General features: G+C 34.5%; 1 protein-coding gene across 1 annotated transcript in view; it reads left to right on the top strand.

The window, feature by feature from the left end:
• Octbeta2R (Octopamine beta2 receptor) overlaps positions 1-27,801 on the top strand; it is a 653,741-nt gene that overhangs the window by 350,502 nt on the left and 275,438 nt on the right. The gene's annotated exons all lie outside the window — the stretch shown is intronic.

Genomic DNA, 27,801 nt, shown 5'->3' with positions numbered 1-27,801 from the left:
CGAGATAAAATATAACGGAAGTTTGACCTTGACGATTTTCACCTTGAACATGAGGTTGAATAAATTTTATGTGTTCGCAACTATTATTTTTTAAGACGAGATCTACAACTTTTCTCCCACGAGTGAATCCAAATTCTATGAGCCTGACAAAATTATCCCTTTTGACATCAAGGCCTCAAGTCGAAAGTGGAAGTGATAGGGTAAAACGCCGGGACAAGTGTCTTCTATCACGCTACGGTGTCAAAATATGGTTAATAAACCATAACTCAAAAAGTTACACACAGTGATATCCTACTAAAATTATATGTGGTGCTTATATGCAATACGTCCTTTGTGTTTTGGAAAATAAAAAGGTTGCTGTTTCCGCTGATTATATAGGCATTTGCAAAGCAGTCCGTCATAATCTCGAGCCGTATTATCAAACATTTGTATGTATTTGAATCATACATTTTTTAAAGCTATAAAAACGTATATATTAATCGGTATGGTTGATGATGCAAAAGTGACGGATCTGTACGGTTTTAAATACATGCCAAATTGAGATCAATGGTTTCAACTGAACTTTTCAGATCAGTGGAAGAGTTTACCTCAAACAATTAATAATGGAATAACTGCATTGCAGTTCTAACCCACATATATATTTGGCAATTTCGTTATTTAACCGCTTCTTTAATTTGCATCAATGGAAAGGTCAAAGGTTATTTTCCATATATTTTTTAGGCAACTGCATAAATTATAATATGTACCAAAAATTAGACTTGACTATTTTTAACACCATTGGATTATTTTCACCATCCAAGTACTATCCGATTATCTTCCACAATTATAAACATCTTCCTTCGTGGGAAAATATAAATGTGTCCTTTATCGTGATTATGGTTACACTAAAAAAATTAAAAATGTTGATCCCGGTATATATTTGGCTGAAACTATGTTATCTGACCATGAAACCCTGTTATCAACATAAACGGCATCAATGGAAATGTCAAGAGTTCCTCTTCCAAATTTAAATTATGGGGATGCAACATATCTTCCAGGAATAAAATGACTAAATATATTACCAATTTTCACACAAAAATTTCGGTCCATTTAACTCGCTAATTGTTATCTTATCATCATGTTTAATTGCCAGCTTCTTCTTTTACTTAAAATTTCGCCGATCAAACCATCATTGCGACCTCCAGAGCCGCTGCATTTTACATTTTACTATCATCACCAACAAATAATGGGGCCTCTTCTGGTCGAAACTTGACCTCTACACAAAATTTCGCGCCGTTCGATCCATAATTGGGGCCTGGAGATTTTATTAAAATTTTTAATGGACAGACGGACATACATAGTTAGTTCGCTTTATCTCGTCGATATATTACGAATGGCAAGGGGGATTTTATGAAACCCTTTCCACATTGTTGTGTAAAGCGTACATATTTCATTTAAAACAAGTAAAAAAGTATCAGTCGGCTTTGCCGACATAGATATACCCTTTGCCTGTGTGGAGTGAAATACGTCTTTCCCAAAAAAAAAACTAGGATTAAAGCTCAAAAATTTGCGGAGATATCGATAGATAGAGGTTTTTATCACACAAGCTTACGAAGAACATAATATCGCTGTAAACAGGGCCACTAGGAAATCCTTCGGTACAATGTCCAAAGGATCCTCGAACAGACCCTTAACCACACAAAAATGTTGAACATTTGTGTGAGTGGTACCACAAGGATTGGACAGATAGGGCCCAAATTTGAACATAAACTAAGTTTCGACAATATTTAGAAATCCAAAGTGTGGATCAAATCGGTTACTATGTCTATGAGAAGTCGCGCGTACCATTTTAGCGAATATTTTCGAACTTTTTTGGGGGAGGTACCGGAAGGAGTGGACCTATAAGCACCACCTTCGAATTTCATCTAATATTTGAAGAAATATTACAATATCCAAAGTGACAAAGACACCACATATGGTGCCATAGGGGTTTTTTAGAACTTTCGGGGTGTTTTCTCAAGAAGTATGGACTTGCCCTCGAAACTTTAACTGTCGTAATTGAGGCAGCGAATGCAGATTGCTCCAACAAAAATCAAGGTGATTCGAGAGCAGGTCTTAAAGTGAATTTATCCAAAATTTTGTATGGGAGGTACCCGAAGGAGTGAATAGGTAGAGTCCATATTGAAACCTGATCTATATCTGGTAGATATATTAGTATGTGTAAAGTATGGACCAAATCGGTCACTCCCATCAAAAGTTATCGTGAGCAAAATTTTTCCGAACATTTTTGAACCTTTGTGGAGGAGGTACCTGAAGGAGTGGACCGATATGGCTTCCATTTTTTTAAATAACTTATTAAATAATGTTAAATAACAATAAATATTATGAAAATATTGATTGTTTTGTTGAAAATTTCAAATATAATGAATTTGACTTTAATACGATTTCTGTAAACATTAGAAGCATTTCTTCTGTGGGCAAATTCAATAAATTTAAAGCTCTAATAGCACAATTGCCAGTACTACCAAATATTATCGCTGTTCAGAAAACCTGGTTCAATGAAAATATTACAAAAATCTATAAAATCCAAGGATATAATGCTATACATTGCTGTCGCAAGGATGGTTATGGTGGCACATCGATGTATATAAGGAACCACCTGACGTATACTGTAGAATTTTGTGAAAGCAAGCATTTTGTAGAAGCTATACGAATTTCTTTGGATAAGTTTTTAATTAATGGAACTCCTTTAAGATTCACAACGTTCTATCGCTCCCAAAAATGTCAATTGAACACATTTCTTCAGTATTTAGAATTTGAACTTTGTGGTATATGCCGTAATGCTGCTATAGTTGTTGGAAACTCTAATATTGATTAGCTCATGTCATACTCTACTGATATTTTTACAGCTCTTTCTTGTGTGAACTATAAATCATGTCACCAATTAGTGTCTCGTCCTAGCATCAAAACTTCAATCGATCATATATAGCATTTCCAGATTAAATGAAACCTTTTCCAAATTAAATGAAACCTTTTCCAAATTAAATGAAACCTTTTCCAAAATAAACGAAACCTTTTCCAAATTAAATGAAACCTTTTCCAACGGAAATGAAACCTTTTCCAATTGAAATGAAACCTTTTCCAATTGAAATGAAACTTTTTCCAAATTAAATGAAACCTTTATTTTTTATTATAAATAACATTAAACTGATATTGCTTTTTATTGTTTTAAAATAAAATAATAACATCAATTGATGTTATTATAACAAATATAGTTATATAAGAATGTATTTGTGAATAAGCGTTACAGATACCATTGTTTTTTATTTTTTTTTATTTTTTGAGTTATTATTTCATAGTTTTTACTTCAGTCTTAACAATAAAAAACTTCAGTCTTAACTAATTTAAAATTACTTTAAAAACAGCCTCAGTCGAAATAGAACGAGCCTAAAATGTCGGAGTTAAGAAAAAACGGGCTCGGTATTTTCCAAAATTGATACTTCAACAAAGGGAACATTTAATATTTGGAGAAGATAGTGGATTTAATCTTCAGACTGTGCTGCCTTCATTATAAGATGTAATATGTAACTCTAATGGCAGTAAATAAAATCGTGGGTTTTGTGTACCATAATATAATTTCAAGTTTAAGTGTGAATGCAGACAAATTCAAACAATTTATAGAAGGTATTTTGAGGAAGATTACACCAGACTTAGAAAACTCGTTTCTGATAACGGATAATCAGCAAATACGCAAGAGGAATGACACAAGAACTTTATTAGAATTAAACAGATATCAACTTAAATTCCTGCAGCCATATTCCCAAAGTTCAACCGATTTAGAATGCATTTTCAAAAATAAAATGCTGCGCTACAACTGAACTTCGCGATCCATCATCTGACCATAACATAACTGAGGCGATAGAGCGGAGCATTCAACAGAAAAATCAGCAAGATTGTTCGAAAAGGCGATTGTATTAAAAGTTTCCCAAGCAGAAAACTGAAGGGACTGACTACGTAAGAAAAGTATTATGTTAACATAGTCAATTGATATATTTCTCATTTCCAGATCTATTTTTAACAAAACCATCAAGAATTTCAGCTTTTGTTTTTCGTTTATTGATAAAAATAAAGTTAAAATTATAAAATAAGAGCTCAAAAAGATTCGAAAAAAAAAACAATGATACCTGTAGTGAGATTCTGAAACACATTGTTGTCCTTACCGACAAAAGTCGTTAAAATTAAAATGCCCATAATTTCGGTAATTAACGAATTTGTTCGGTATGTTAACGATGAATAAAAAGTAGTCGCTAACCTTTACAGACAGCAACAGTGATGCCAACTTTTATTGAAAATTTTCAAAAATTGTTTTGCGATTTAATTTTACCGATTTTTGTCGGTAAAGGTAAAAATGAGTTAAAAATCCCACTACTGTAAGGTTATTCGGGTGGTACAATGGTATGCACGCCCGCCTTGCACGCAGAAGGTCGGGGGTTCGATTCCCCGGCCAGGCAACATCAAACATTTTTCAACGGTGGCAAAATACCCCACAGTAATGTTGGCGACATTTCCTGAGTATTTCAGCCTTGAAAAACTTCTCAACAAGTGGTGTCTTAAGACACGCCGTTCGGACTCGGCGATAAACAGTAGGTCCCATATCATTGAGCTAAATATGAATCGGGGTGCACTCAATGATATGAGAGAAGTCTCCCTTGTCCCGTATGGGATGTTGTGGAACAATGTTTTTTTTTTGTAAGGTTTATTCACAAATACATACCTATATAACTATACTTGTTTTAATTACATCAATTGATGGTAACATTTTAATTTAAAACAATAAAAATCAATATTAGTTTCAAGTTCCTTATAATAAAAAATAAAGGTTTCATTTAATTTGGAAAAAGTTTCATTTCAAATGGAAAAGGTTTCATTTCAATTGGAAAAGGTTTCATTTCCGTTGGAAAAGGTTTCATTTAATTTGGAAAAGGTTTCATTTAATTTGGAAAAGGTTTCGTTTAATTTGGAAAAGGTTTCATTTAATTTGGAAAAGGTTTCATTTAATCTGGAAATGCTATATATAGCAATGTATCGGATAGATTAGAAATACATTCAATACAGTGTGAAATGTCGGACCATAACATTTTATGGTGTAAAATGGGGAATATGCTTAAAAATAACGACGTAACCTAGATAACAGTTAAAAAGTACAATTATAATAACATAGTCACTGAAATCCAAAACTACTTTGAGAATTACAACTATTCCAGCAATCCTTCTGAGGATCTGAATAGTATTATTTCTACTATTAAAGATATTCTAAATGAGAACACAACTATAAAAGAAATGACAGTATCATCAAGAACGAGATTAACACCGTGGGAAAATAATCACCTGCAATCACTCCGAAAATATAAGGAAAAACTTTTAAAAAGAAGGAGACAAAATTACAGTGATATAAAAACTGAGTATAATCTTAAACAAGTCAGTCGAATCACAAAAATTGCCAGTAAAATTTGCATGGATTCATATGTAAGTTGGAATATTGGGATGTTAAATCAGAATCCTACCAAATGTTGGAGTTTCCTAAACGATTGCTTGGGAAGAAAAGAAGAAAAACAAATAACATTGAGGAACGATTTTGATTAAGTAGTATATGATGGAACAATCAAATGCACTATGTTTAATGAATATTTTTTAAACATACCGAAGACATTGAAAGATAGTATTAACTGCAATGAAGGAGACAACTTCAATAATTTTAATAGCTTAATGCAATGCGAATCTACATTTCGATTGGAAAATGTCAGTAGTGAAGATATGAGAGACTTTATTTCTAATATCGATACTGGGAAAAGCTCTGGGAATGATGGAATATCGGGCAACGTTTTGGTTATGTCTAAAAATGCTATTATGGTCACATATCGTTTCAATCTATACTACGATTATAAATGTAGGAATATACCCTGATGTATTAAAACTTGCTAAAATTATTCCAATTCCCAAAGCAAATAATTCAGTTAAAACCTGCGATTTCGAACCTATAGCTGTTCTGCCAATTATAGACAAATTGTTCGAAAAAATTATACATAAGCAGTTGTCATCATTCCTAGAGCGAACAGGGAAAATGTATCCATTGCAATTTGGTTTCAAGAAGGGCAGTGGTACTTAAGAAGCGATCGTTAATGTTGTGAATATTATTTGTAAAGGACTTGATGGAAACTTTGGTGGTGTTGGAGCAGCATTCTTTGATTTATCAAAAGCTTTTGATCTGGTTGATCATAGCATTCTCCTAGCAAAACTCCCAATATTATGGTATACGAGGAAAGGAGCTTAAACTATTACAAAGTTATATTAAAAAAGAACCCAATTTGTAGAGATCAATGGTGTTAGAGGGAATACTGGAATGGTAGAACATGGAGTTCCCCAAGGAATTGTTTTGGGCCCGCTATTATTTACAGTATACACAAACGACTTGGCAAACTTGGATTTCAGAGGGAAATTGGTTATGTATGCTGATGACATTGCTCTGTTTTACCCGTATAATCATGATATTGTGTTGAAAAATCAGATGGAACATGATACAGAAATAATTATGGAGTACTGCAGATTAAACAAATTAGTAATTAACTCCAAGAAAACTAAAATTATTCGGGTCAGACCTCGTTGTCCACAAAATGAAACATCGTTCAATATTACAGTTGGAGATTCAAATGTTGATGAGTGTGAGACATTAAAGTATTTGGGAATAACTATGCAAAATAACATAACATGGAATGAGCATATAAATGATGTAAAGAGCAAGGTAGCTCCTGCTATTGGGATTTTGCATAAATACATGAATACGTTTAGTGTAAAAACAAAACTGCTATTATATAATTCGTTAATCCAAAGTCACTATAATTGCTTTGATTTATGCGTATAAAAAGAGCGTAAACTTGAAATCCCTGCAAAGATCACAAAATAAGGCACTAAAAATTGTGTTTAATTTGCCGCGGTTATACTCAACACATAACCTATACACAAACCTGTCGCATAACATTTTACCATTACATGCACAAATTACAGCTTCTGACATACATTTTTAGAGTGGTGCATAATTTAGGTCCACGAGCTATACAATTTGAACTTAATCAAACCATAGTAAATGCCAGGAATAGTTCCAATTTACGAGTGAAAAGATGCCGGTTAGAAATTTCTAAACAAAGCATTGAGCATAATGGCTGCATGGAATTCAATGAAATACCAAACCATATAAAAACAAGTGAGCCAAGGCTATAGTCGGGTCGGGGCCGACTATGTCATACCCTACACCACTTCATAAGCTTTTGACTAATAAAATTCAAAATATTAAAATTGGGATAGCTTGGCGCCTTTGCTTTGAATGTCTTCTCTGTTGTTTGACCACCTATGACAACATACTTCACATCGTTGTAAAGGTGATATTTTCTACTTTCCTTGCCAGGCTTTGCTTTCGATATACCTCCTACAGAAGGGAGATATTAACTTTGAAATAAAACGTTGGTCTTTTTTCCAAATATTTTTTTCACATTCCGACCCCTGAATAATATCCGATCATTATCAAAAATCAAAAGGTTTTTTCCTCTGTGGGACCCCCAATAACACCCACAATTTCGTGACGATCCAATTAAAATTGCGACATGTAGAATGATTTCCAAAAAAGTGGAAAAATGGGATGTATTACCGACTATTGCGATATCTCCGTTATTTGTATACCTACGACAACCAGCTTTACATCATTGTAATGATGGGATTTTTTTACTTTCATTGTCAGACTTTGCTTTTGGAAGGTCCCGAACCAAAGCTGTGATATTCGTCATTATTATTAAAATCGCAAAAATGAAAAGTTGTGTTCTATTAGCGGCTATTGCGATATCTTCGTTGTTTGACCACCTACGACAACCTACGTAACATCGTTGCAAAGGTGATATTTTCTACTTTCATTAGCAGGTTTTGCTTTTCATATACCCCTTTTAAAAGCGGAGATATTCGCTTTAAAATAAAACGTTGACTTTTTCTCCAAATAAATTTTTATTTCCCATTCCGACCCCTGAATATTATCAGACCATCACCAAAATCAATAGGCTTCTTTCTCTGTAGGATCCCCATTAACCCCCAAAATTTCGTGACGATCCGACAAAATTGCGACCTCTAGCGTGATTAGAAAAACAATGAAAAAATGGGAAGTATTGTCGACTATAGTGATATCTCCGTTATGTGGCCACCTACGCCAACCTACTTTACATCACTGTAACGATGGGATTTTCTATTTTCATAGTCGGACTCTGTTTTTGGAAGATCCCCAACTGATGCTGTGATATTCGTCATTATTATTAAAATCGCAAAAATAAAAAGTTGGGTTCTATTAGCGGCTATTGCGATATATTCGTTGTTTGATCACCTACGAGAACCTACTTTACATCATAAGAAAGGCGATATTTTCTACTTTCATGGCCAGGTTCTGCTTTTGGTATACCCCATATTGTAGCTGAGATATTCGCTTAGGAAAAAAACGTTGTATTTTTCTCCAAATAAGTGTTTTGTCCATTACGACCCCTAAATATTATCCGACCATCACCAAAATCAATAGGCTTATTCCCCTCCGGGACCCCCATCAACAACCAAAATTTCGTGACGATCCGATCAAAATTGCGACCTGTAGCGAGATTTCCAAAAAAGTGGAAAAATGGGATGTATTACCGACTATTGCGAAATCTCCGTTATTTGGTCACCTACGCCGACCTAGTTTACATCATTGTAAATATGGGATCTTCTACTTTCATAGCCAGGCTTTGCTTTTGGAAAGTCCCCAAGCAAAGCTGTGATAATCGTCATTATAATTAAAATCGCAAAAATGAAAACTTGGGTTTTAGTTGCGACTATTGTGATATCTTCGTTGTTTGATCACCTACTAGAACATATTTTACATCATTAGAAAGGTGATATTTTCTTCTTTTATTGTCAGGTTTTGTTTTTGGTATACCCCGTATAGAAGCTGAGATATTCGCTTTGGAAAAAAACGTTGTCTTTTTATCTACATAAGTTTTTTGCCCATTCCAACCCCTAAATATTATCCGACCATCACCAAAATCAATAGGCTTCTTCCCCTCCGTCGAGACATTCATTTTGGTATATATAAGTATGGGTCTACGACCATTATTTCAATGCGTTACAAACTTTTTGGCCAAAACCAACTTATAATACCCTCCCCACATAGTGGTGTAGGGTATAAAAACCTAAAATAAGATTTTAAGCTTTCTGTGCGTCAGCTTTTTTTATCGAATCACCTTATAATTAAGATTGTATCTAATCTTAGGTAAGAGTTCATTAAAATATGATACAGAGATGCGAGGTTGTTAAAAAGGCATAACCCTAGTGGATATACTAAATATTAGGACGAACTCTTCCCCAAATAAAGGAAATGTTTAATATTAGTACTGTCTGTTATTCTTTACTTTGCAAATATTTAATTGCCTAACTCTTTCAACATTTCCCAATTCATGTGCCCTTTAAATGGCCACTAGAATATTTTAAAATACCAAAAATGTATTTAAAAGATAAAACTAAAGTTTAGAGTAATTAGTAATTAAAGTTTATTCTTAGCAAACACACAAAGATTCAATACACACTTCGATATCTTCTAAATGTTTACACATTTATGTATATATGTATATATAAGTTTGTATGTAATCATTTGTCTACCTGCCAAATACAAACAGGCTATGGATGCTACTACAAATTTCAACAGTTTTAAGTTGTTAACTCAAACTCAAAGATTAATGTTCATCTAATGTTAAATATGGGTCAAGTCAAGTGGAACATTTAGGTTTTCACCAACAGATGCTGCTGATGGGAGATAAGAGCAAGAAATTACAAATGAGTAGCCATGTTAATGACAATGATTTAGGAACTTTCAGTTTAGAGAAAGAAAAAAATGTTTATTTCGAAAAGTTGATTGCCAATTGCAGAAAGAGTTTTAGTGGTTAAAAAGAAGGTATAAAGAGCTGATAGAAACTAAAACCCTAAATTGAGACCCAGAGAAAATAGATTAGGTAAATAAAAATAATGACGAATATTTAAGTTTGTGATTATTATTTTTATTTATACAAAAATTTGTGTTGCGAAGTCCAGTTTTTTATAATTAAGAATAATACCACGAATATGTAAGAGAAACTAATTGTAAGTAAAACTTTAAACTAAGAAATTCGAAATATGATTTGGAACTAAAATGAATGTTTTGTCTTAGGATTTTCAATAAAGACTCCTGATGAAGTTGGAATCAAACCAACGAAACGTAGAGTAAAAATGAAATAAATTAGTTTTATTTATCTCATGTACATCTGACCGAAACAGCCCGGTATACAAATATACACATCAAAGCAAGAATAAAAATTTAATTGAATAAGATTTACAAGGAAAATTGATACTTGAACTTTTAACTACTCATATCTTGTATCTATTCAAAGAATTTAACGAAATTGATTTAAATGTTAAAATCTATACAAATGCTTCTTCGTTCTTTTTTCATTCTATTTACATCACTCACCCACATTTACATGAACAAGATTTACACATTTCACATGCCCATACCTGCGTAGGCATTCATATTAATATTTCACTTGCATACCATTAGGAAAGTAGGATAACAATACAATTGTCGCAAAAAGTAAGACCTGTACGAATAAAACATTCAATTTGCATATCCTTCAAGTTCAGTATGTTGCTGTTACCTTGACATCCCTTGTTGCCATGCACCTGCATACACATCATCAAATATTTCATTTTATATTTTGCATTCGCGTACGTGAGTACCGCATGGAGAGCAAATATGTATATTTGGTTATTGCCAACATTCGAGCATTATTCACATAAGCATCAACTGTTTGATATGCATCAAAAAGACATTTTAAAGATTTTCCGTTTTTTTTTTTCTTCCTTTTATGCCCTCCAAATGTTTTGCATGTTTTTGGCTGACTTGGTGATTTTTTTGTTATCCCCTTCATCGTCGTCTTCTTCTTCTGCGTGTACGAGTATTTGCCTCAATTTAAGGCATTATGCAAACGGTTTGAACAAAATTTCCACATACAATATCATTGGCTAAGGATAAACTCGATTTTTGTCTGCTGATGATGTAAGAGCCAGCGTATTTGTAATATATCAACCCTTCACAGGGATACACGGGGAATGAAAGGGTGGCCATTGTATTAGTTGTGCTGTGAAATAAAAGAATGTAGAATATAAACTATCTTACAACGATGCCAGAAAAAATAACCCCGTCGTACAGACGAAATTAGGTTTCTCATTTCAAATAAAAAGTATTTTGCCAATTTTTCATACAAAGACTTATTAAGGATTTATTTTATGGCTAAAATTGATGCCAGGGGATTATTTTTATGTGCAAAAAGAAAACGTTTTTTGCCATACAGAAAAAAGGGGAATTTGTTCAGCGAAAATACATTATATAAATAAAGTCTACATATGCGTACATATACAACGAATTTAACAAATATATCTGAAAAATAAAATATAAGGAATAGATTTAATTCGGCTGTGGCCGACTATACGATATCTTACGTAACTGTGGATATTGGCAGCTTTTATTTTTAAGTTTAATGATATGTGATCTCCGCGAGCCATCGTCTAGGCCTGAGGTTTAATCCCTTACCAAAATTTTCAGCGGTGGAAAATTTTCGAAGCCTAATGTTGACATACGTTTCCTCCTCTACAAATAGTGTCCAAAAACATGCCGTTCTGACACGGCGATAAAAAGTAAGTCCCATATCATTGAGCAAATATGAATCAACGTGCACTCATTGATATGAGAGAATTCTCCGTTGTCATTAATTTACACAAAGAGTGACACATTTCAAAAAATGGAGTTTCGAGAAAAATGCGTTTTATGTTGGCGATTGAAATTTGACTTCCCAACTTAAAACGATTTTTACACAAAAAACAAAATAACTACGTGGACCATATTTTGCAAACACATAGCCAGATATCAGTGTTAAGAGGTTTTAGATTACCGTGTCAAGATGCATGGACTTTCCCACGAAAGCATAATATCGCTGTAAACACGACTACAAAGAGTAGCATCGGAAAAACTTTTCAAATGATCTTCGAACAAATCCTAAACTGCACATAAACAAAATTGTTATACCCTACACCACTATGTGGGGAGGGTATTATAAGTTGGTTTTGGCCAAAAAGTTTGTAACGCATCGAAATAATGGTCGTAGACCCATACTTATATATACCAAAATTAATGTCTCGACGAGCTGAGTCGATCTGGCTATGTGTGTCCGTCCGTCCGTCCGTCTGTCCGTCTGTCCATCTAAACCTTGTAATCACGCTACAGGTCGCAACTTTGATCGGATCGTCACGAAATTTTGGTTGTTGATGGGGGTCCCGGAGGGGAAGAAGCGTATTGATTTTGGTGATGGTCGGATAATATTTAGGGGTCGGAATGGGCAAAAAACTTTTGTGGATAAAAAGAGAGCGTTTTTTTCCCAAAGCGAATATCTCAGCTTCTATACGGGGTATACCAAAAGCAAAACCTGACAATAAAAGTAGAAAATATCACCTTTCTAATGATGTAAAGTAGGTTCTCGTAGGTGATCAAACAACGAAGATATCACAATAGTCGCAAATAAAACCCAAATTTTCATTTTTGCGATTTTAATTATAATGACGAATATCACAGCTTTGGTTGGGGACTTTCCAAAAGCAAAGCCTGGCTATGAAAGTAGAAGATCCCATCTTTACAGTGATGCAAAGTAGGTTGGCGTAGGTGACCAAATAACGGATATATCGCAATAGTCGGTAATACATCCCATTTTTCCACTTTCTTGGAAATCACGCTACAGGTCTCAATTTTGATCGGATCGGCACGAAATTTTGAGGGTTAATGGGGGTCACACGGATGAAGAAGCCTATTGATTTTGGTGATGGTCGGATAATATTTAATGGGTAAAAAACTTATTTGGAGAAAAAGACAACGTTTTTTTCCTAAGCGAATATCTCAGCTTCAGTATGGGGTATACCAAAAGCAGAACCTGGCCATGAAAGTAGAAAATATCGCCTTTCTAATGATGTAAAGTAGGTTCTCGTAGGTGATCAAACAACGAATATATCGCAATAGCCGCTAATAGAACCCAACTTTTTATTTTTGCGATTTTAATAATAATGGCGAATATCACAGCTTCGGTTGGGAATCTTCCAAAAACAACGTCTGACTATGAAAGTAGAAAATCCCATCTTTACTGTGATGCAAAGTAGGTTGGCGTAGGTGGCCACATAACGGAGATATCACAATAGTCGGCAATACATCCCATTTTTTCATTTTTTTGTAATCACGCTACAGGTCGCAATTTTGATCGGATCGTCACGAAATGTTGGGTGTTTTTGCGGGTCCCACAGAAGATAATGGTCGGATATTATTCAGGGGTCGGAATGTGACAAAAGAAAAATATTTGGAAAAAAGACAAACGTTTTATTTCAAAGTTAATATCTCCCTTCTGTAGGAGGTATATCGAAAGCAAAACGTGGCAAGGAAAGTAGAAAATATCACCTTTACAACTATGTCATAGCTGGTCAAACAACAGAGATATCGCAATAGTCCGTAATGCATCCCTTCTTCCATTTGTGTGCAATCACACTACGAAATTTTGATCGGATCCTCACGAAATTTTGGGGGTTGATGGGTTGGCATACATCCCACTTTTCCATTTTTTATTTGGGTTGTACTGTCGATGCACTTAAATGCGTTTCAAAAAAATTTACCTGTGTTAATGAAGACATTCAGAGCAAAGGCGCTAAGCTATCCCAATTTTAATATTTTGAATTTTATTAGTCAAAAGCTTATGAACAGGGGTAGTGGTGTAGGGTATCACATAGTCGGCCCCGACCCGACTATAGCCTTGGCTCACTTGTTTAATTTTGTTGTGGGCGAGCTACCGGATGTTGTGGACCGATATTGTTCATCTTTGAACTTAAACTAAGTTTGGACTAAATATTACAAAGGCCAAATTTTCGACGAAACCGGTTAATCCGTTCGAAAATAATCGTGCGATCCAGCCAATACACATTGCTTTGCTTTGCTTTTTGGCTATGGCCATTTTTTATTGAAAATCATCTTAAAACTATACAGCATGACGTACTGCTAATAGCATATAACTAAACATGTGACAATCGCCACCTACTCCAGTGCCAATACACATTGCGGCATAGGGGCTTTTTATAGCTTTCGGGCTAAGTATGGACTTGTCCCTGATAAGACTATATCGTCGCAATAGAGTCAGCAAATACATATGGTTGTAAAAAGAATCAAAGCTGTTTACCTGTCCATATTCAAATCTGATTTATGCTTCGTAGATTATAGTATATTACGAGGGGAACTAGAAAAGTTTGCGGCCTAGGCAACACGCAGTATGGCCAGGAGTCATGTGACATTTTTTTGGAAAGTTTTACTTTTTTAGCCTAAGCGTACTCAGGACAGTTTGACATACGACCATCTGTTGGGTTGTTTACAGTGGCTTGATTGAGACGCCTCAAAAACATGGTATTTGAACGCTTTTACAGCATCTTCTGGCGATTTTTGCAATTTTTCGGGCATAGTTACATTTCATACGCATAGTTCCATGTTTCGTCACCTGGATCCATCTTATAAACGTCTTTTGAAGCACTGCAATCGTATTTTTTCGAAATTTCTTGCACCAATCAACACGGGATGCGACGAGAAAACCCCAATTTTTGGCGCCAAGTGTCAATGCAATATCAAGTTAGTTTATTGAATAAATGTCCACATATGCCTCTATCTAACGGTGCTTAACATGGCAATCTTGCATTATCCGTTTACACACGGAATATTTTTTCCTGGCACAGCGATCGCTTTTGGACGACCCTGACGAACTTCGTTTTTTTGGCGAGTGTCGGTCACGATTAAATTCATTAAACCAGTTTTTCGTAGTGCTATAAAGTGTTCCTTTATCGACATACAAAGATTTAATTTGATCGATGCACTCTTGCCGTGATCTACGTTAAAAGTTGTGAAAAATTATCGGAGGAAAATGTTCACAAGTAAATTCCATTTTTTTGCAAAGTGATTTTTTCATGTCACTCTAAATAACTCAACACATGGTAGTGTGTCAAACTGTCCTGAGTACGCTCAGGCAAAAGACTATGAAACTTTCCAAAAAAATTTCAAATGACGCCTGGCGACACTGCGTGTTGTCTGGGCCGCAAACTTTTCTAGTTCCCTCGTACTATGTGCAAAGTATGGACTAAATCGGCTACTGCTTTCGAGGGTTAACATGCGCACCTTTTTGGCGAAAAGTTTTTAACTTTTGTGGGGCAAGTACCCGAAGGAGTGGACCGATATCATACATCTCCGAACTTAAAGTAAGTTTGGACAAATAATTACGAAATTTGGGACCAGGTCGGTTGAGGGTATTTTTAATACCCTCAGCTTAAATCAGCTTTCTCAGCTTTCTGAGTGAAATCGTACACTTTCTCAAAGAGTAGTTTTTGCTGTGCTACTCATCAGAAAAATAGTTCAGTATATGTTCAGATTTTTTTACTAACGGTTCCGAATTCAGTAAAAACTAAAGGTAACGAATACTCATAACTTCTTCAATATTGCTCCAAATCGAAAAAATGTATTGTTTCTATTTTTATACCCTCAGCATTTATGCTAACGAGGTATATCAGGAATATTGTCAATTCTTTCATATTCCATTTCAGAAAAAAAGGATAAATTTTTTCGCGCTACATCAACGATTTTTGATATGTAGGTTAAGAAAAAGATTCCCAGTACGAATCTGGTCGCGAGCCAATTTTTGGTTGTTGCGGACAAAAGTTATGGCGCTTTTATTTCGCTTTTTAAGAAAGAAAATATTATAAAAACGCTAATTTTTTTAATGAGCACAATTGTTACAAAAAAGTTCTCTCGAAGTGACTTCAGCGAGTAGATTGCATAATACCTGCAAAATGTTACACAGAATTCGCGGAATGTACATAAAATTGATAAATTATTGAATATAAGTCTACTTTTTTCAAAATTAAGGCCCATTTAGTGGTCATATAATTACATAAAAAATTGTTGTGGATCCAAACTTCACGGCGAATCAAATGAGACTGCAATCATACAGATTGGTGTTATAGTTTGGATGTTGCAGCCAAAATAAGCACATATTTTGGTTAAAAAATAATTTTTTGTTTGAAAAAATATTTTTTTCACATGCATTATGTAGTAGAAAATATTGTAAAAATTTATAGGAATACTTCCTTCATTTTGCTTAAATCTCCCAACAAAATAGACGGATTTTGCTTTATTGACATTCATATTAAAGCTTTCCCATTAGGGAAGCTAATTGGGTTGATGAGGATATATGTCAAAGCTTCTGAAATGGAAATAGAGGTCTAATAACCCATTTTTATTTATATGCATTTTAAAATACGTGTAAATCGCGTAATTATCAAAATCATTTTGTCCGCATGTGATTTTCATGTACAGCAAGACCATATCTGTTAACTTGCATATATTTTTCGAAATTTAATTTGGAGGCTAAGATGTAGCATCAGCTGCATCATAGCATTAAAATACCTATAAAATATCGCTAATTTGCGCAAAATGCATACAATTTTTGTCCGCATCCGATTTTAATGTCCACCATGAAAATCTACATCGATATATATCTATTTCAAGGCGATCAATTAAGAACCGTGGATGTAGCATCACACACTATTTTTTGGGATAAAATTAATGTAGCTCCCTTATCAGTGAAGTTTTCAAATCTCTGTTTCCGCTAAAACGAAGATGCTGTATTAGTTGTTTCATTGCAGTGGAAACGAACCGCAGAAAACGCGATAAAATACGCGATATTTCCAAAAACAATTTTTGGCGATTTTTTTACTTTGGATTTTCACGGGGAATGATTTATTAGATCCGGAACGTAAAAAACTAAAATGTGCAATCAAGTACGAGGAAATCGAATGACAATTGTATTGTAAATTAGGCCCGAAAAACATGTTTTTTACAAAAATGTTCGCACAAAATTTCCGCATTTGGATGTAGATTTCTATGAAGCTGTGCAGACTACATTCACATTAGTCATATCAAATAACTCAGAATCGCAAGTACTACAATCCTATATATGATTTTTTGAAAAACCTGTTTGCGGAATGAAATTAGAAGAAAATTTCAAAAAACACTGTAAATCTGGCTTCAAAATGTCAGCATAATTTAATGGTAGAAGCAGTTCAAATATTGAAAAGTTATACATTAGTGAGATGATCCTTATTCAGTTTGCTTCTACTTTTACTTTGACAGGAAAATCGAGAGAAGTGTGGTTTACTCACAAATCGAGAGAAAACAAAAAAAAAAAGACATGGTGGCTTCAACCCATTTTTACCCATTTTTTAACATAAATATAGCCACAGCTTCCACACAAATTATCTTTTAAGGCCAATATTTTTTGCCACGTCCAACAACGTTTCATTTTATCCAAAAATATTTAATTTGTATAATATAGAACCACAAGTCGCGTGTTCTAAAAGGCCAAACCTTGGCTTCAGCTATGTTAAATTTTCAAAAATATTGGTGATATACACTTTCATACGGGCAAAATGTGCCTCACCGAAATAATGGTTTTAGACCCCAAGTATGTTTGGACGAAATGTGTTTCAGACAATTTGGAGTTGATTTAGCCACGTCCGTCCGTCTGTCTGTCTGGCTGGAGCGAACGATAACTCTCGAACGGATCAACCGATTAGGTCCAAAATTTGGCTTTCGTAATATTTTGTCCAAACTTAGTTTAAGTTTGAAGATGGGTTATATCGGTCCACTCCTTCCGGTACCTCACCCACAAAAGTTCGGAAATGTTCGGAAAATTTGTGCGCACGATAACTCTTAAAGGAAGTAACCGATTTGGTCCATACTTTGCACATCGTGAAATTTCTACCAGACTTAGATGAGGTTCTAGTATGGGCTCAATCAATCCACTCCTTCGGTTACCTCCCACACAAAATTTCGGAAAAGTTCAGTTTAGGACCTGTTCTCGAATCTCTTTGATTTTTGTTGTAGCAAATTGTATTCACTGCCCCCCTTCGAGGGTACATGTCTCATTAGGGGCATGTCCATACTTCCTGAGAAAATAGCCTGAAAAGTCCAAATACCCCTATGACACCGTGTGTAGTGGTTGGAGCGCAAGACAACTATCGAACGGATCAACCGATTTGGTCCAAAATTTGGCCTTCGTAATATTTTGTCCAAACATAGTTTAAGTTCGATCATAAGCCATTTCGGTTCACTCATTCAGGTACCTTCCCTATAAAAGTTCAAAAATATTCGAAAAATTGTTCGCACGATAACTCTTGAAGGGAGTGACCGATTTAGTGCATACTTTACACATCCTAATATGTCTACCAGATTTAGATCAGGTTCGAATATGGACTATGTTTGTGCACTCCTTCGGATACCTATCACACAAAATTACGGATAAGTTCACTTTGAGACCTACTCTGGAATCACTTTGATTTTTTTGAAGCATTCGCTGCCTCAATTACGACGGTCATAGTTTTTTCAGGGGCAAGTCCATACTTCTTGAGAAAGCAGCCCGAAAGGTGTAAAGAACCCTATGGCACCATATGTAGTGGCTGGAGAGCACGATAACCCTCGAACTAACCAATTTGGTCCAAAATTTGGCCTTCCTGATATTTTGTCATACTTTCAGTTCGAAGATAGGCAATACCGGCCCACAACTTTCGGTAGTTCCCTTGAATATTTAAAAAATGTCACTTAAATGATATGTACGATATCTCTTGAATAAATTTGGTCCAAACTTTGGATCTCCTAACATTTTGTCCAAGTTTAGTTTTAATTTCTAAAATGGAGGTACCTTAGGGTACCCCCTCCACAAAAGTTCAACATTTGTGTCTAAGTGCAGTTTAAGGTCTGTTCGAAGATCCTTTGAATATGTATGTCGATGCTGTTCAATGTTGTCCTGCTTACAACGGTATTATAAGTTATACATAAGTTATACGATGACCCACTGAAATGACTAGTGGGCGATATATCCCAAAATAAGATCCACTTCCTTAATGGATTATGTCGTTCCATTCCTTTAAGTACCTCCTCTGCAACACTCTTGATCTTTAATCCTAATTCATATTTTCGTCGGCAAGTTCAAATGTCCAAAAAGGTCACAAAATAATGAAAATACATAAATACATTCGATCTGAACGTAGATGAAAGTTTCAATTCACATAGGCTGAGGGTATATCTCTGTCGGCAAAGACGACTGATCCTTTTTTACTTGTTAAAAATAAAACTGGTTTTTTACATTTTTATTCTGAATATTTTAAAATATATCATAAAATATATCAATATAAAAAATCACCGCGGTGCAATGGTATGCACACCCGCCTTGCACGCAGAAGGTAGGTTTGATTCCCCGGCTTGGCAACATCAAATTTTCAACGGTGCCAAAATACCCCTCAGTAATGTTGGCGACATTTTCTGAGTATTTCAGCCATGTAAAACTTCTCTAAAAGTGATGTCGTTGGACACGCCGTTCGGACTCGGCGATAAACGGTAGGTCCCATATCATTGAGCTAATATGAATCGGGGTGCCTGGGATGTTTGTGGAACAATTATATATATTGTAATCGAACAAAAGTGTTAAGTGTTCATATTAAAGATGTGTAACTACATTCACTTCTAATAATATTTCTCATACTTTCGCAATTTTTCATTTTCTAGAAAACATTTAAATTTTGTTATTAACAAAATATTCGAATCTTCTCTTCCACCCACACATATGTATGTTTCAGGTTGCACTAAATGAAAGATTCAGGTGGCAGAGAGTGCGAACAAAAGTTTCAGATTTTGATATTACTAATAACATTCGAACCTTATTATATTTACTTCCGTCTCAAAATTTTTAATATTTTACAAAACATTCAGGTTTTTTTTCTGTTATGACCGTGTTTGTTATGAATTTCCAGATAAGTGTTTCCACCGGGCTGATTCGGTCAGAGTATTTTATAAAATAAAACTAATTTATTTCATTTTTCAACTCAACGTTTCGTTGGTCTGTTTCCAACTTCTTCAGGAGTTCTTTATTATAAAAATCCTAACGACAAATACAATTGGTTACTTATACAGTTTTTTGTTTAGATGGATTTTTTCTTTATACTTACAATTAGTTTTAGTTACATTGTTATTAAATATTGCCATTAAAATATAAAAACTGGACACCACAACACAAAATTTGTATAATTTAATAAAATAATCAATAATAATGTAAATAAAAATATTGCAGCACTTAAATCTAAATCACAGAACTGTTAACTTTAAAAGATTGCAACTGAATATTGGAGTTTTGTGTTATCTTTATCCTCTTTGGTATTGATTGATTTGTGTATCCTCTCTTGTATACGCAAGCTCTCTAAAGTATATCTTTTACTCTCCCTTTTTTCCTTATCCAATATTCGTACATTCTCAAAATCTGCAGTGTGACCATGTTCTTTTTTTTGCTGTGCTAATGCAGTGCTTTCTTTTCCTTTTTTATGTCAGTTTCGTGCTCATTTAATCTTATACTAAGCATTCGTTTTGTCGTTCCAACATAAACCATATTACACTCTTCTCCTTTATTGCCTTTACAAGTTATTTCGTAAACAACATTATTTTCTTTTAGTTTTTCTGTTTCGTTTCTTTTGGAGAATATTCTGTGTAGTGTTTTTTTTGATCGATATGCTATTGTTGTGTTGTTTTCTAGTGATGAAGTTCTTATTGTTTTGAGTGTGTTTCTATCTGTAAGCTTTGGTATGTAGGGGATACTGAAAAATTTATTTTTTTCCTGCGTTTCATTTTTTGTGTTGTTGATTTTCATATTTTTAATTTTTCTGTTTATCAAATTCCTTATTATATGCATTGGGTAATTGTTTTTGAGTAGTATTTTTGTGATTATTTTAATGTTAGTGTTAATGTATTCTTCGTTACTGAGGTAGAAAACTTTATTTATTAAGTTGTTGGCCGTGTTTATTTTTATTGTATTAGGCTGAGTTGATTGGAAATTTATCACTCTTCCTGAGGATGTAGGTTTGGTGTACCAATTTGTTTTAATTGTGCCGTTGTCTCTAATTATCATCATGTCCAAATATGGTATTTTATTGTCCTTTTCCAGCTCTATTGTGAATTGCAGTTTATTGTGGTATGAATTTAGAAGCTTTAGTATGGTGTGTGAATGTTTTTTGTCTATTATCGCGAATATGTCATCAACGTATTTAGATATTAATTTTATTTCTATGTCATTTCTTTTTAGTTCACCAAGTACGTCATCTAATAAATTATCTAAGACAATGTCTGCAATAGTGGGTGATAACGGATTACCCATAGGCATTCCATAAGCTTGGGTGTAAATTTTATTTTCGTATTTAAAATAATTATTGTCAATTAGGCAAAATTGCAGCAGTCCCAGAAATCTTCTCTTTGGAATCGTCGTGAATTTTTGTAATGTTTCCCATTTGTCCAAAATATTCCTTATTGCTAGATGTGTAGGTATGTTAGTAAATAACGATACCACGTCAAAGGAGACTAGAATATCATTTTTATCCAAACTAATCGTGTTTAATTTTTCTTTAAGTTCCCCTGAGTTTTTGATATTGTATTCTTTTGAGATGACGTGCTTAAGAATTTTACCAATATGTTGTGACAGGTTGTAATACGGTACTTTTGTGGAGGAAGATATTGGTCTGAGAGGTACATTTTCTTTATGTATTTTGGGTAATCCATATAATGTAGGGGCTTCAGCCGTGTGACACGTCAAGTTATTTCTTTCTGATTTCGTTATGTAGTTATTTTTGAGCAGGTCTGATATAATGTTGTTGTTTGTTTTCTGTAATTTCATCGTTGGATCTGTTCTTGTGATGTTGTATGTTTTTTGATCGTTAAGTAGTAGTTCCATCTTTTGATTATACTCTTCCTTATATAGAATGACCGTTTTGTTTCCTTTGTCCGCTGTTGTGATGATTATATTTTCTTCCTGTTGTTTTAACAATTTTCTCGTTTGTTCGTAGATACCAATGATGTATTTTTCTGTTTCGTTGTTGTTCATTTTCCTCCTGTGGTTTGAAATTCTTCCTGCGATTTTTGCTCTTACTAAGTCCTTTTCTCTTTCGTCCTGTATAGTTTGTACCCACTGTTCTATGTCTGCAATTAGTGGTATAGGTGCAAAATTTCTTTTAGTTATTGGAAGCGCAAATTTTTTCCCCATTGACAATATCCACTTGCTTTCCATAATAAATTCTATTTTTGTATAATTAATGAACCAATCTTCATTATAGCATAGTCCTAGTTTTTTGAATTTTTCTTTTTTCAGATTGTCTAGAAATCTGGAAATTCAGGTTTTGATATGAACAAAATATTCAGGTGAAAACATCCACTCTCTGTAAATACAAACAAATGATTTTCAGGTTTCAGTTGACGAAACATTCAGGTGGCAGGGAATGTTACTCTCCATAAAGTTCAGCATGATGTTTAATACTTACTCTCTCACTAGTTCTTAATTTCGAGTTTGTGTCTTAAGTCGTCTATTAAAGCGATTCCAAGTGATTCTAAATTTCCCTTCAATAATGACAATGAAAGTATTGTAAAACGAACATATTGACCTGACGAGAAATGTCTTTTTCCTCCGGGTAAATCTGTGATATAATGCATGAATCAACACAAATATTCGAAAAGAGATTATCTTACCGCAACATGATTGCACGTAACTTTTCGATGTTTAAATAACAACTAAAGTAAGCATTACTGCTATATAAGTTTCAGTGTTTTCTATTATCATATTAAATATTGTTTATTTGTATCTTATTCCTTTTCCGTGTACGAAGTAGTTTTAGTATTTACTAGTGAAATATGAATTATTTTTCATTTGTCTCTCATTCCTTTTCCGTGTACGAAGTAGCGGCCACTTTGTCGAACATTCAAAAGCTTAATATGACTATTGGGGTTAATAATAATTTGTTATCCAATTTTATGTTTGAGTTTTTAGTTTTAACAAACAATGCGATTAACTTTTCAATTAATTCCATTTAAACTGCTAAAAAAAAACAAACAACTTTTGGTGTCATGGAGTTGAAAGTTGTTATGCGAAAATTGTTTTTCGTTTTTCTTCCAGTCAACGTCACAAAAATGTCTGACTGCCTGTTCCGAAAAAAACAACTTTTGTCATTATAAAATTTTATTCCCAAATGGATTCAGTTTGTGGATTGTTGGGTCATGGTGAGTGCAAGACTCTGTGTGTCTGTTGTTTTTAATGTCAGCGAAAAAGTTGCATTGTGCGGTCATTTTATGGGACATATGTACGTCATAATATGGTACAATTAAACATGTTATGAATATAAAATTAAGAACAAAAATGCATTATAAAATAATGAAATATATTACGACATTTCAACATGACATTCGGTCCGGCTGGATGGATGAATGTAAAGCGGAAATAAATGTCGTTGGTTATGGTGTAAACATAAAATTTGGCATTTACAGTCATGATGGAAATTGCTTAAATTTTTAAAATATCAACATCATGTACATATTTAGGGGAATTTATTCATCACTGAGGAGCAAATATCAACTAGAGTAATCTGAATACACTTGTATGTGTACATACATACGTAATAGAGGACCATGATCTGCGAATATCCATCTGGGATGTCTGAACTGCCCAAACCACGATAAAATTATAAAAATTAAAAAAAAAGAAAAATGCTAACCTGTACAGACGTTTGGATAGTAACAACCAAACATAACACTACACCTTTGAAGTGTTTGCAGATTCAGAGACTCCAATATTCATAGATGAGAAAAATCAAATAAGTCGCGGTCAAAGTTCACATTTTTAGGGTTTTTTATGTTTTCACGATTTTGGAAGTAAAGAAAATGTTGTAGCAGTGAAAATCCTCTACAATATTTCCTTTATTCCTATTTCGACAGGACTTGTCGTTTCCAAGCAAAATCCTGAAAACCTAAAATAAACCAAAAAATGGGAACTTTGGCCGCGATTTTTTTAAAAATCCCTCCATCGATTTTTTCTTGTTTTTGGATTTTTCTTATCTATGAACATTGCTGTTAAAGAATCCGCAAAAACTTCCCAGGTGTAAGCAATTTTATAAGGAGGCGATACAGTCTGTGCATTGTCCCAATTTGAACTTATTTATCTCAAAAATGGCAAAACCTACTAAAACATCATTAAGATCAATCTTGTAGAGAGTTTTCACTGCTACAGCATTCTCTTTAGTGCTATTACGATAGGACTTGTGGTTTCCAAGTAAAACCGTGAAAACATAAAAACCCCCTAAAAATGTGAACTTTAACCGCGATCTATTTGAAAATCCCTCCCAAAATTTAGTGACGATCCGATCAAAATTGCGACCTGTAGCGAGATTACAAAAAAAATAGGATGTATTTCCGACTATTGCGATATCTCAGTTATTTTTCCACCTACGGTAACCAACTTGGCACTATTGTTAAGATGGGATTTTCTACTTTCATAGTCAGACTTTGTTTTTGTAAGGTCCCCAACCAAAGCTGTGATATTCGTCCATATTATTAAAATCGCAAAAATGAAAAGTTAGGTTCTATAAGCGGCTATTGCGGTATCTTCGTTTTTGACCGCCTACGACAACCTACGTTACATCGTTGTGAAGGTGATATCCTCTACTTTCATTAGCAGGTTTTGCTTTTGATATACCCCATATACATATAAGCGGAGATATTCGCTTTGAAATAAAATGTTCTTTTCTTCAAATAAGTTTTTTGCCCTGAATATTATTATAGACTTCTTCCGCTCCGGGACCTTCATCAACACCCAAAATTTGGTGACGATCGGATTAAAATTGCGACCTGTAGCGTGATAACAAGGTTTAGATGGAGAGACAGACGGACGGACACACATAGCCTGTTCGACTCAGCTCGTCGATACATTCATTTTGGTATATATAAGTATGGGTCTACGACCATTATTTCGATGCGTTACAAACTTTTTGGCCAAAACCAACTTATAATACACTCCCCACATAGTGGTGTAGGGTATAAAAATTCTCCTTCAATCGATAAATAAAAGCTTTCATTGATTGAACTCCATTTGCAGATGGTCATTTTTTTATGTACGATCTATGATAAAGTTTTCCACCTAAAATGACAAACACAAAAATTCGACATACATTTTTTAACACTCAAATTTATCAATAGAGCCATCACAGGACAATGTGAAAAACACTATGCTTAAAGCCAAATTTCATGCTTAGAGTGTTGCAACACCTACCTAAACTAAATGTCCGTTGTTGTCTTGTGCGGTCATGTCTTACGACAACAAAGGTTTATTGTGACTTTCTATACTCCTGGTCAAACAATGTTTCAATTAAAAGTTTACATGCTTCCATGGAGCAAGTAGAAAGAAAAACAAAAAAACAACACCAACACCACAGAATAGCAATACAATGTCCTGTGGCGTACCATACGAAGGTCATAGGAGAAAATTATTGATAACATCTTATTATAAGTTAAGTGTAGATACTTTAAAAAAATATCAAGGCATACTAATTTTGAAAGTAAACTAGTGTATTTAATAATATATTTAAATCATGTTTAAATCTTATTTCAAAATGAATGTCTCGACGAGCTGAGTCGATCTGGCTATGTGTGTCCGTCCCTCCTTCCGTCTGTCCATCTAAACCTTGTAATCACGCTACAGGTTGCAATTTTGATCGGATAGTCACCAAATTTTGGGGGTTGATGGAGGGCCCGGAGGGGAAGAAGCATACTGATTTTAGTGGTGGCCGGAAAATATTCAGGGGTCAGAATAAGAAAAAAATTATTTGAAGACAAAATCAACGTTTTATTCCAAAGCAAATATAAGGGATATACCAAAAGCAAAATCTGACAATCAAAGTAGAAAATATCACCTTTCTAACGGTGTAACGTAGGTTGTCGTATTTGGTCAAACAACGAAGATATCACAATAGTCGGAAATAAAAGCCAAGTTTTCGAATATCACAGCTTTGGTTGGGGTTTTCCTAAGGCAGAGCTTGACTATGAAAGTAGAAAATCACATCTTTACAACGATGCAAAGTAGGTTGGCGTAGGTGGCCAAATAACGGAGATATCGCAATAGCCGTTAATATCTCCCATTTTTATACCCTCAGCCTTTAGGCTAAAAAGGGTATTTACACTTTGATACGGCCAAAATTGTGCTTCATCCAAATAATGGTTTTAGACCCCAAGTATGTTTGTACGATATCTGTTTCATACAATTTTGAGTCGATCTAGCAATGTCCGTCCGTCTGTCTGGCTGGCTGGTACGCACGATAACTCTCGAACGGATCAATCGATTCGGTTAAAATTTTCGGTATCGAAATATTTTGTCCAGATTTGATTTAAGTTCGAAGATGGGCCATATCGGTCCACCTTTCAGGTACCTCCCCCACAAAAGTTCAAAAATGTTCGGAAAAATTGTCCGCACAATAACTCTTGAAGGGAGTAACCGAATTAGTCCATACTTTGCACATCGTGACATTTCTACCAGACATAGACGAGGTTCCAATATGGACCTTATTGGTTCACTCTTTCGGGTACCTCCCACACAAAATTTTGCTAAGGTGCAGTTTAAGGCCTGCTCTCGAATCGCTTTGATTTTTGTTGCAGCCACTTGTATTCACTACCCCCAATACGACGATATAATTTTTTTCAGGAGCAAGTCCATATATCCTCAGAAATCAGCACGAAAACTGATACTGCGCGATAACTCTCGAACGGATCAACATATTTGGTTCAAATTTTGGGTCTTTCAGTTTAGTTTAAATTCGAAGATAGACCATATCGGTCCACTCCTTCCAGTACCTCCCCCACAAAGGTTCAAAATTTTTCGCCAAGATTGTGGGCATGATAACTCTAGGAGGGAATAACCGAATTGAGCCAAACTTTGCTATTGGTAATATTACTTTCAGGCATAGATCGGATTCTAATATGGACTATATCGGTCCACTCGTTTGAGTACCTCCCACACAAAATTTGGAAAAAGTATAGTTCAACAACTCCTCTCCGATCTTATTAATTTGTGAAGCAGCAGCAGATTGCACTTCCGGTCCCTGTTACGACGTTGTAATTTTTTTTTCGTGGGAAAGTCCATACTTCCTGAGATAATGACCGGCACCACCTAAACTGGCTAATGTGTAAAATAACTCTTTAAGAGAGAAATCGATTTAGCTCAAACTTTGTAAATTGAAAAGTAAAATTGTAATATATTTAAATTCAGAAAATTAAGTACAACATGTTTAATTATATAGTCTGTAAGGAAAATATCCATAGACTAATAAAGAAAAAAAATATTTCCTACAGATTTGTATTAGGTCCGAATATGTAGTACATCGGATCACTCCTATGGGTACACCCCATTTTGGATCATTCTGAATTTTGTTGCAACATGTAGTTTTTTGCGGCCCTTTCCATCCTGGAAAAATTTCCCAACAGCTAAAAAACCTACAGAAGCATTGTGTTAACTGTTTTTCTTCGGGTACGTGGCTGAGGGTATATCTCTGTCGGCTCAGCTGACTGATACTTTCTTACTTGTTTTTTTTAATTACGCTACAAATTTTGGGTACCGCTATGGGTGCTGTAGGAAAAATGGGTCCATATTCATGTATTGTAATCCAAATCTAAAAAGTGTGCAAAGTTTTAGTTCGATTGGTCAACTGCAACTGTGTCAAAAATGAGTTACCAGATTTGAAATGCTAGTTAAATAAAACACCGTTAAA

This window comes from Musca autumnalis, unplaced genomic scaffold (assembly GCF_047663935.1).
Source record: "Musca autumnalis isolate F117 unplaced genomic scaffold, ASM4766393v1 scaffold_1, whole genome shotgun sequence".
Classification (NCBI taxonomy): Eukaryota; Metazoa; Arthropoda; class Insecta; order Diptera; family Muscidae; genus Musca; species Musca autumnalis.
Note: the sequence above shows the minus strand (reverse complement) of the source record. Positions and strands in the feature narration are given on the sequence as shown.